Source organism: Triturus cristatus, chromosome 4_1 (assembly GCF_964204655.1).
Source record: "Triturus cristatus chromosome 4_1, aTriCri1.1, whole genome shotgun sequence".
NCBI classification, from domain to species: domain Eukaryota; kingdom Metazoa; phylum Chordata; class Amphibia; order Caudata; family Salamandridae; genus Triturus; species Triturus cristatus.
The window spans coordinates 857,583,963-857,595,545 of record NC_140585.1 but is presented as its reverse complement, the minus strand read 5'-3'; positions in this window follow the sequence as shown (position 1 = coordinate 857,595,545).

The following is an 11,583-nucleotide window of genomic DNA, read 5'->3' as shown; positions in this document are numbered from 1 at the left end:
TTCTTTGTTGATGAAAATCAGCATATTACCACAAACATAAAGAAACATAATAAGTGCAATCATGTTAAAGTTAACTTTTCTCCAAGTCCCCAGGTCCAGGTTCTCATATCTATGAAAATCATTGCTAGTCTGTGCTGCAAGAGAATTCAAATTCTGAGCCTCAATATTTTTTTAATCCTTTGGCGGCCAAATCCTTAAGCATTTAATGTACTCCTCTTTCCAAATTAAGTTAAACTGGCTGGAAAGATGTTTTAATAAGCATATAGATACTTAATTGTTTCCAATTCACCATGCCAAAATGCCAGTTTGCAGTGCCAACTACATTGACACAACTACTAACCATCACACTTAAACAGTTGTGACAGATCTGACTATTCCACGCCCCCGAAACGATAATCTTTGACAGAAGGTATTAATAATTTTTAACGTATATTGAATTAATATACACCTGAAGTGCTCATCTCTAAATTAGACAAACAGTGCCACTATGTGGGAGACTCTCATAAGTGCCGGTGTTCAAAATTAGATGCCGGTGTCAAGCACCGGAAACCACAGGCTCAAATTAAGCACTACTTCTGACGAAAGTGATCCAGAAACACCACCAGGAGGAACTCATTGTGTTAGTCCAGATTGGGAAAGGCAACGGTAAATGCCAATCCTGAGTCCAATAGACCCTATTGTTCCTGCTTGGAGACCAAGATAAAGACTTTTGGGGGCTTACACTCTCTGTATTGAGGTTTCAGACCTGGTGCTGGCTGCAAATTGTCCTTTCTGGAAATCACTCTGTAAGTCGATGGAGTAGGTCTGTGTTCTGGTAAAGCTGAAAAAGTACTGCCCCTTTAATGGAGGACATCTCATCCGTCTTTCAATTTGCTTTTTCTTTGGCTAGAAATGGATTAAATATTGGCACGTTTACTTGGAAGCTATTTCTGTTTTTATGAGAACATGGCAGGGTCGCCCACTTTTTCATCTAATAGTATCTTCAATTGCATTTATAATGCCTTTCATAACTTGGGGTTATAGGCCTACTTTTGAGCCTATGAATACCTGCTCATTATGGGGCTCAGTCACAAAGATAAACTTACAAGTGAGTAAATCTGCACGTATTACACTTTTTTGTAATTTTACTGGTTTTGGCTTGCATGTACTGCACTTTTTAGTGATTTTACTGGTTTTGACTATTTGCCATTCAGTGTACAGATACTCAAAAATGTAGACTTCTGTATCTCAACCCCAAATTTATGGGTGCAAATATACTACAGCCGAAGCTGTATTAAGTCCAGCAGCACACAAGGCCAACGACTGATACTGCAACACCTTGCATAGAAAATAATTGGGCCAGGGGACTTAAAAAACAACTCTGGTGTTGGTGATATCCCCATTGTTAAGTATATAGAAAAGTTCAAAAAGAAAACATTAAACTTGAAAGAAATTACAAAAAATATTTTTATGTTGAATATTAATGTACATTAGTTTTATGTATCTATTTTAAACCTTTAACAAAACAAGTTACAGCATTAACAATTTAATTTAAAATGTCATGTTTTGAATATATTAAAATTAACATTACTCTTCTGAAGTTGAAATTATAATAAAATTCTACCCAAAGTAGAATAATATTTGTATTATTTATTTATTATCATTAAAAGTGGTGTGCAGATTTAGGGGCACATGCATCAACCAAACCAAAAGCGATTCCTTAATAGCGAGAAATAAGGAATCGTTATTAAGGAATCGCTTTTGTGCATGCATCAACAGATTCGGTAAATTTTAGCGATTCCTTAAAAATCGCTAAATTTACTGAATAATCAATAGCGGGGCATGCAAACTCCGATTAGCTAATAGCGAGTTCGGTAATACCGAATTAGCTATTAGCGAATTCGGTATTAGCGAAATCGCAATTGACCGCGTCGCTCCGAGAACGTGCAGATAACATCACCAACCAGGAAATACTGCAGCCCCACCCTAATTGCCTCGACAGAGGAGCAAACAGGAGCTGTGAGTGAAGACTGCCTGTGCAGAGTGAAGCCACACCGACTGTGCAATTCGCAAAACCTATTTATCATGGAGAAGGAAGTACCATCCAGCGCTGAGTCAGCACGCAAGCGCAAGTTCTCTGACAGGGAGCTGGAGCACCTGATAGAGGGAGTCAGCAGCAAGCACGATCGCCTTTTCTGTAAGCTGTCCCTCAAGGTGCCTGAGAGGCGGCGCATATGGCTGCGCATCCGGGAGAGGGTGAATGCAGTTGGTGTAACGCCCCGCAGCATCGACGACCTCAAGAAAAGGTGGTACGACCTGCGGAAGCGTGCCAAGGAGAGGATTGCGGAGAGGCTCCGGGAGGCGAGCAGGACCGGAGGCGGCCCTTCAACGGTCCAAGCCAACACTGCCCTGGAGGAGCTGGTGGAAGGGACGATCGAGCGTGAAGCCGTCGTGGGAGTGACCCAGATGGACACGTCCGGCGCAGCCACAAGTGCCCAAGGTAAGATGCATGCCTGTGCCCATACTCAGCATAGCGTAAATCCATTCCCATGCCCCCAGTAGGACTTGAGTGTGTATGCAGCTTTGGGCCACACAGCTTTACTCTTAACACTAGTGCATCATGGGAGTTGTAGTCTAGTCAGCCCAGTGTGCATGTACAGGCGTAAATATAATTACGTTAAACCAGATTGGTCGCACACTGCTACACCTACCAGGCGTGTTCCCCCAATGAAAATGGTCCCTGAAGGTCAGCATCGGCGGATACACCTATGCTCGAGTGTGAATGCAAGTATGCGTGGCGTGTGCCATCCCTGGACACGTGTTTCGAGGTAGTTGCCTCTCGTCAGCAGGGAGTAGGAAAATGTGTGGGGTTGCTGTGTAGGCTGCTAAAATCGTTATCAGGTCTAGTACCTCTCGTAGCGCGCAGGTGCGTAACCATGAGTCCGTCGACTCCACCGGCTCAAGGGAGCCTGAATATAAAGTTAAACCAGATTGGTCGCACACTGCTACACCTACCAGGCGTGTTCCCCCAATGAAAATGGTCCCTGAAGGTCAGCGTCGGCGGATACACCTATGCTCGAGTGTGAATGCAAGTATGCGTGGCGTGTGCCATCCCTGGACACGTGTTTCGAGGTAGTTGCCTCTCGTCAGCAGGGAGTAGGAAAATGTGTGGGGTTGCTGTGTAGGCTGCTAAAATCGTTATCAGGTCTAGTACCTCTCGTAGCGCGCAGGTGCGTAACCATGAGTCCGTCGACTCCACCGGCTCAAGGGAGCCTGAATATAAAGTTAAACCAGATTGGTCGCACACTGCTACACCTACCAGGCGTGTTCCCCCAATGAAAATGGTCCCTGAAGGTCAGCGTCGGCGGATACACCTATGCTCGAGTGTGAATGCAAGTATGCGTGGCGTGTGCCATCCCTGGACACGTGTTTCGAGGTAGTTGCCTCTTGTCAGCAGGGAGTAGGAAAATGTGTGGGGTTGCTGTGTAGGCTGCTAAAATCGTTATCAGGTCTAGTACCTCTCGTAGCGCGCAGGTGCGTAACCATGAGTCCGTCGACTCCACCGGCTCAAGGGAGCCTGAATATAAAGTTAAACCAGATTGGTCGCACACTGCTACACCTACCAGGCGTGTTCCCCCAATGAAAATGGTCCCTGAAGGTCAGCGTCGGCGGATACACCTATGCTCGAGTGTGAATGCAAGTATGCGTGGCGTGTGCCATCCCTGGACACGTGTTTCGAGGTAGTTGCCTCTCGTCAGCAGGGAGTAGGAAAATGTGTGGGGTTGCTGTGTAGGCTGCTAAAATCGTTATCAGGTCTAGTACCTCTCGTAGCGCGCAGGTGCGTAACCATGAGTCCGTCGACTCCACCGGCTCAAGGGAGCCTGAATATAAAGTTAAACCAGATTGGTCGCACACTGCTACACCTACCAGGCGTGTTCCCCCAATGAAAATGGTCCCTGAAGGTCAGCGTCGGCGGATACACCTATGCTCGAGTGTGAATGCAAGTATGCGTGGCGTGTGCCATCCCTGGACACGTGTTTCGAGGTAGTTGCCTCTTGTCAGCAGGGAGTAGGAAAATGTGTGGGGTTGCTGTGTAGGCTGCTAAAATCGTTATCAGGTCTAGTACCTCTCGTAGCGCGCAGGTGCGTAACCATGAGTCCGTCGACTCCACCGGCTCAAGGGAGCCTGAATATAAAGTTAAACCAGATTGGTCGCACACTGCTACACCTACCAGGCGTGTTCCCCCAATGAAAATGGTCCCTGAAGGTCAGCGTCGGCGGATACACCTATGCTCGAGTGTGAATGCAAGTATGCGTGGCGTGTGCCATCCCTGGACACGTGTTTCGAGGTAGTTGCCTCTCGTCAGCAGGGAGTAGGAAAATGTGTGGGGTTGCTGTGTAGGCTGCTAAAATCGTTATCAGGTCTAGTACCTCTCGTAGCGCGCAGGTGCGTAACCATGAGTCCGTCGACTCCACCGGCTCAAGGGAGCCTGAATATAAAGTTAAACCAGATTGGTCGCACACTGCTACACCTACCAGGCGTGTTCCCCCAATGAAAATGGTCCCTGAAGGTCAGCGTCGGCGGATACACCTATGCTCGAGTGTGAATGCAAGTATGCGTGGCGTGTGCCATCCCTGGACACGTGTTTCGAGGTAGTTGCCTCTCGTCAGCAGGGAGTAGGAAAATGTGTGGGGTTGCTGTGTAGGCTGCTAAAATCGTTATCAGGTCTAGTACCTCTCGTAGCGCGCAGGTGCGTAACCATGAGTCCGTCGACTCCACCGGCTCAAGGGAGCCTGAATATAAAGTTAAACCAGATTGGTCGCACACTGCTACACCTACCAGGCGTGTTCCCCCAATGAAAATGGTCCCTGAAGGTCAGCGTCGGCGGATACACCTATGCTCGAGTGTGAATGCAAGTATGCGTGGCGTGTGCCATCCCTGGACACGTGTTTCGAGGTAGTTGCCTCTCGTCAGCAGGGAGTAGGAAAATGTGTGGGGTTGCTGTGTAGGCTGCTAAAATCGTTATCAGGTCTAGTACCTCTCGTAGCGCGCAGGTGCGTAACCATGAGTCCGTCGACTCCACCGGCTCAAGGGAGCCTGAATATAAAGTTAAACCAGATTGGTCGCACACTGCTACACCTACCAGGCGTGTTCCCCCAATGAAAATGGTCCCTGAAGGTCAGCGTCGGCGGATACACCTATGCTCGAGTGTGAATGCAAGTATGCGTGGCGTGTGCCATCCCTGGACACGTGTTTCGAGGTAGTTGCCTCTGGTCAGCAGGGAGTAGGAAAATGTGTGGGGTTGCTGTGTAGGCTGCTAAAATCGTTATCAGGTCTAGTACCTCTCGTAGCGCGCAGGTGCGTAACCATGAGTCCGTCGACTCCACCGGCTCAAGGGAGCCTGAATATAAAGTTAAACCAGATTGGTCGCACACTGCTACACCTACCAGGCGTGTTCCCCCAATGAAAATGGTCCCTGAAGGTCAGCGTCGGCGGATACACCTATGCTCGAGTGTGAATGCAAGTATGCGTGGCGTGTGCCATCCCTGGACACGTGTTTCGAGGTAGTTGCCTCTCGTCAGCAGGGAGTAGGAAAATGTGTGGGGTTGCTGTGTAGGCTGCTAAAATCGTTATCAGGTCTAGTACCTCTCGTAGCGCGCAGGTGCGTAACCATGAGTCCGTCGACTCCACCGGCTCAAGGGAGCCTGAATATAAAGTTAAACCAGATTGGTCGCACACTGCTCCACCTACCAGGCGTGTTCCCCCAATGAAAATGGTCCCTGAAGGTCAGCGTCGGCGGATACACCTATGCTCGAGTGTGAATGCAAGTATGCGTGGCGTGTGCCATCCCTGGACACGTGTTTCGAGGTAGTTGCCTCTCGTCAGCAGGGAGTAGGAAAATGTGTGGGGTTGCTGTGTAGGCTGCTAAAATCGTTATCAGGTCTAGTACCTCTCGTAGCGCGCAGGTGCGTAACCATGAGTCCGTCGACTCCACCGGCTCAAGGGAGCCTGAATATAAAGTTAAACCAGATTGGTCGCACACTGCTACACCTACCAGGCGTGTTCCCCCAATGAAAATGGTCCCTGAAGGTCAGCGTCGGCGGATACACCTATGCTCGAGTGTGAATGCAAGTATGCGTGGCGTGTGCCATCCCTGGACACGTGTTTCGAGGTAGTTGCCTCTCGTCAGCAGGGAGTAGGAAAATGTGTGGGGTTGCTGTGAAAATGGTCCTGGTAGGTGTAGCAGTGTGCGACCAATCTGGTTTAACTTTATATTCAGGCTCCCTTGAGCCGGTGGAGTCGACGGACTCATGGTTACGCACCTGCGCGCTACGAGAGGTACTAGACCTGATAACGATTTTAGCAGCTTACACAGCAACCCCACACATTTTCCTACTCCCTGCTGACGAGAGGCAACTACCTCGAAACACGTGTCCAGGGATGGCACACGCCACGCATACTTGCATTCACACTCGAGCATAGGTGTATCCGCCGACGCTGACCTTCAGGGACCATTTTCATTGGGGGAACACGCCTGGTAGGTGTAGCAGTGTGCGACCAATCTGGTTTAAGTAAATATAATTACGGATCACCACATCAGTTGAACATGGATATAGACTGTTTATTTAGTGGATCACAGAGGGACATGTATGTGTACAACACTACGGAGGTGTAACTATCCCACTAACCATGCACTGTTTCACACACAGATGCATCTCCTGGGGAATCGGATGACAGCGGCCAGCTGATCATATCCGAGACACCGGTGAATTCCGACATGGAGACAGCGCAGGATGCGCATCCATCACCTCCACCTGCCACCCCACCACCACCGGCACCACCAGCACCACCACCAGCCACACCAGCACCTGCACCATCCACACCAGCTGCAGCAACAACAGCCACTAAAGCGCCGAGGCGCAGGTCCCAAGTAGCGCCCTTGCAGGTGATGGAAACACCCTCCACACAATTGGGACAAAGTCTGCGCACCATCACACCACCTGGACGCGCCAGACTCCAACGGCGGTGGAGGGCTCGGCCAAGTTCTGTCTCCTCAGGCGACCTTGATCTCCCACACACTTCTGCCATCGAGGAGAGGATGCTGCATGTACAGCGCCTGCAGGGACGACACATGGCAACAATTAGCTCAAATATCGTGCGCCTTGCTCGGGAAATGCGTGCCATGACTGCGGCGGTTAGGGAAATGACCACTGTGGTGGCAGAGGGCAATGGGCACCTCAGGGAGGACATCCATGAGCTCACCCGTGCCATGAGGGAGGGCCATGAGTGCGAGAGGAGGAGTCACCATCAGCAATTGTTGCGGTCCGCGGCCTCTACAAAGGCTATCACACGTCTCAGCAACAGCACCGCAGTGTTGGCACGCCGCTCTGTGTCCTTGCAGGTGGACCTTGGGCACTTTTGCGGGGCTGTAGCAAAGGCACTAGGGCAGATGACCGCTGCTGTCGAACACCTACAGAGCGGCACATTCAGTGCTGGTGCATTGGGAGGGGAAGATGGCAGTGAGGCTGCCTCGAGTGTCAGCAGTATGTCAGTGGCAGAGGCCAGCACCAGGCGCCGCAGTTCGCGGGCCTCCACGGGGACAGGCCGTGGTGAGGCGTCGGAGACACCTGAGCGGAGGCTTGGTGTATGTGGCAAGCGCCACTAGACAGAATTACAGGCCTACCTGACCGTGGTGGGGCAACCATGGTCCTCCCCTTCCTGAGTCTGCACAGCCGTGACTTTAACGCACATTTGTTTTAACTTTTATCATGTGGAGCATTATTTCCATTGCTTGTTTTGTTGCACATACCGCAGTGCTACTGTGCATTAAACAGTTGCACCCCCAACAAATTAGTTATGTATCATTCTCACCTGATTCAGAAATGATGTTGCATGATGTATGTCCGCCTCCTATGGCCCTCTGCTGTGTTAGGGACGTGTGCCTGTCGGTGTTGGGCGGGTGGTTGGTCATCCCGGTGGTCCTCATTCCTGTCCACCTCTATGGGTATCCCCCTTCTGGTCGCAATGTTGTGCAGCATTGTACATACAGCAATAATCCGGCAGCAGGTTTCAGGTTTGTATAGCATGGCGCCGCCAGTCTTATGTAGGATTCGAAAGCGACTCTTCAGAATCCCAAATGTCCTCTCTATGACATTCCAAGTGCTTATGTGTGCTGCGTTGTAGCGTTGTTCCTGTGGGGTTGCTGGATTGATGTATGGGGTGAATATAAATTCACGCAGGGCGTAAGCACTGTCACCTAGAAGATAGAAGCAAAGACTTAGCAATGGTGAAGTTCATACATGTGTGGTGTTCATGTTGGGAAGCGGAATTTGTACGTACCAAGCAGGAGTCCCTCTCCAAATCCTCCGTTGAGTAGACGCCTGTGGATTCCACTGTGGCGGAATATGTAGGAGTCGTGTGTGCTCCCTGGAAATTGTGCCACTACGTCCGTTATGATGTGATTGGCATCGCACACAACCTGCACGTTGATTGAGTGGTATGACTTGTGGTTACGGAATATGTACTCATTTGCTGCCGGTGGACATATGGCGATATGCGTACAGTCGATGCATCCAATTACATGGGGGAATTGTGCCACCTGGTAGAATGCCTGTTTGTTGCGGTCTAACTGCTGTGGGGTTATGGGGAAGCTGATGTGGGTGTGTAGCATTGTCAGCATGGCATCTAGGAATTTCTTGAAGAAGCGTGAGAGTGCGCTTTGCGATACGCCTCCGGCTACCGCAATTACCCCCTGGAAACTTCCTGAGGCCAGTAGGTGCAGGCTGCATAGGACCTGGACGTGCGCAGGGATTGCATTGGTCCAGTGTGTCTGGTGCTGCAGTAATGGTTCCAGGTCTGCAATGAGGCGCATGATCATGGCACGATTGAGTCGATACTTCTCGTACACCTCGTCCTCATTCTGGCCGAGCAAGGTGATGCGCAGTCTGAAAACTCTCTCCTGGACCCTTCTCCTGCGCTGTCCTGCCGCATTGATACGCATCCTCCTTGCAAGCACGTAGAGGGCTGCCATTTTGTGGTAGCCAACAGGGTCTCCTTGGCCACATTTAAGGGTTTGGTGATTACCACAATCAGTTGCACCTGTTGAAATATTTTTTTTTATTCACATGACTTTTTTTTAACTTTACCTCCAGGTTCTGATTCACCTTATTTAGCTCATGCAAAATAGCGATTTTGGGGATTTTCGGTATTTGCGACTGTTGTTGCATTGGGTAGTGATTCGTTATTAGCCATTGGCACTTGCCGGGAGCTATTAGTGATTTCAGTGATTGCTAATTCGGTATTTAGCGATTTGGTATTATTGCATGTTGGTTATTTGCGATTCGGTATTTTACCAGATTTCATTTGGCGAATCGTTATTTGCTCACAGTTTGGGTTGATGCATTGGGATTCGTTTTTTTTTACTCGCTAACGGGTGTTTTTAGCGATTCAGTGTTTTACCGACTGGATTTTGGCTTGATGCATGTGCCAGTTAATTGAAAGTATATTATAATAAAAAGTAATGTTACATTAATTTCAATTTTTTTTATTTTTAGATAATTGTAAGAAATTGCCCTCTTTTTGCATGGTTGTCCCCACTAAACTGCTGATGCACTTTGACTGAGTGTGCCCAGGGTTCCTGCCAAACAGATACCCAGGGCCTATGATCTTTCCCTAAAACTGCACTGAAAACAAAACCCAATTGGCACTCTTTGGCCACAGGTCAGGACCTTTAAATGGCACCACGGGTACCAAGGGCAATGTGGCCGGGGAACGCCTCTAAAGGCTGCAGCACTTATTGTGCCACCCTGTACCTTCGCACACACACACTCACTGCCTTTGCAGGCTGCATGTTTTGGTGCAGAACAAAGTGAAGAGTTGACATGGCACACATCCCTGTGTGCCATGCCCACAACCCAATGCCCTGGCATAGGTCAGCCACCCCTCTAGCTGGGTGCACTATACCACTGGTGAGGGTACAGGTGCATGAGCCCTGTAACCCTACAGTGTTTAGGCCAATTCTTAGACATTGTAAGTGCAGTAATGCCATTAAGAGCATATGGTGCTTGGCGTTTGTCATTACGAACTCCACAGCACCATAATGGCTTTACTGAAAACTGGGAAGTTTGGTATCAAACTTCTCAGCACATTAAACCCACACTGATGCCAGTGTGGGATTTAATGAAAAATGCACACAGAGGGCATCTTAGAGATGCCCCTAAAAAACGACCTAACACTAGTGCCCAGGCTGAGAAGCTGCTCGCCAGCTGCCACCACCAGACATGTTTCTGGACCCCTGGATCGACCGCCTGATGCTCTCGGGGGTCTGAAACAATGCACATCCTGGGATGAGGTGCCAAGCCTTCTTCCCCAGGATGGGCAGGGTCCACGAAGGGGAAGCTTCAAAGGCTTGCTGCCTTCGTGAGCTTCCCCAGGTCTTTGCTGCTTGCAGCAACTGGCCCCCATCGGTTCTGACCCCCACTTAGGGCAGAAAAATCAGCGGGAAAACCAAGTGAGGAAGGAAGACGTGCCCACCTTTGCCAACCCCACCCCTCAGGTGGGGGAGGCGAGGTGAAGCACGACTCTCAGTCCCCGCCATCTTGCAGATGGGGGACCCAGCCAACCACAGTGAGGCATATGCCCCCTCCCACTAGAGGTGTACCTACCTCAAGGAAGGGACCCATTGGTCCCAACCTTTACTTACCTGTAACGCCCCTAAATCTAGTATTTAGGGGCACCTCTGAACCTTGCCTCCTCAGACAAGAACCAACCAAGAAGAAGGGAAGAAGAAGGACCGAAGAGCCAAGCTGAAACTAAGAAGAGGAGGACGCCCTCTGACGTGGCCCCAGCACTACCAGCCTGTCCCCATCTCAAAGCTGCTCCAGCGAAATCCCGGTGTGTCCTGCAGCCAGCAACCTAAAGAACCCCGAAGACCTGCCCTGCCTTCCACAAGAAAGACTTTGTCTCTCGTGATTATCGGATTGGCTTTCCAAAAGACTATGGCTCCGGCCAAATCTGCAAGTCTGCACCACTCTCCACCCGACACCTACGGCCCGAGTTCAAGTGGCCCAACACCACGTGGAGGTCTCCCCGGCGACGCTGACCCAAAATCTAGTGATCTCTGACCTGTCTCGAATCTCCAAACGAAGCCTGCAGCCTCTTTCTGGAGGATCCCCCCCAACCACGACCGAAGCTGGTAAGAAAACCTGAAGACACCTCTGCACCTGACGTCCCATGGCCTTGGGTGGCACAGCCGGCGGTGTCCCATCATTTCCAGGCATCCCAACTTACCTCTCCAACCAGTGGTCACCTCCAGAAGATCTTCGTCCCTGAGCATGCAGTCTTTGTTGCAACCGGAGAATGCCCCCTGAAATCAACAGGGCACCCGATGCCAAACCAGCACCCTGCACCCAGTCGCCGCTGCAGGTGTACTTTGGGTGCTAACTCGGATCCCCTTTGCCCTGAGCCTAACACCTGGAGCTTTGCTCCCACAACCTTGTGGCCTGCTTGTGAGTAGCCACCATTCGGAGGCTCCCTATCCCCCATTGGATAACATTGGGCCTCAGCACTCTGCACCTGGTCGCCCTAGTGCCGCTGAGGGTGTTT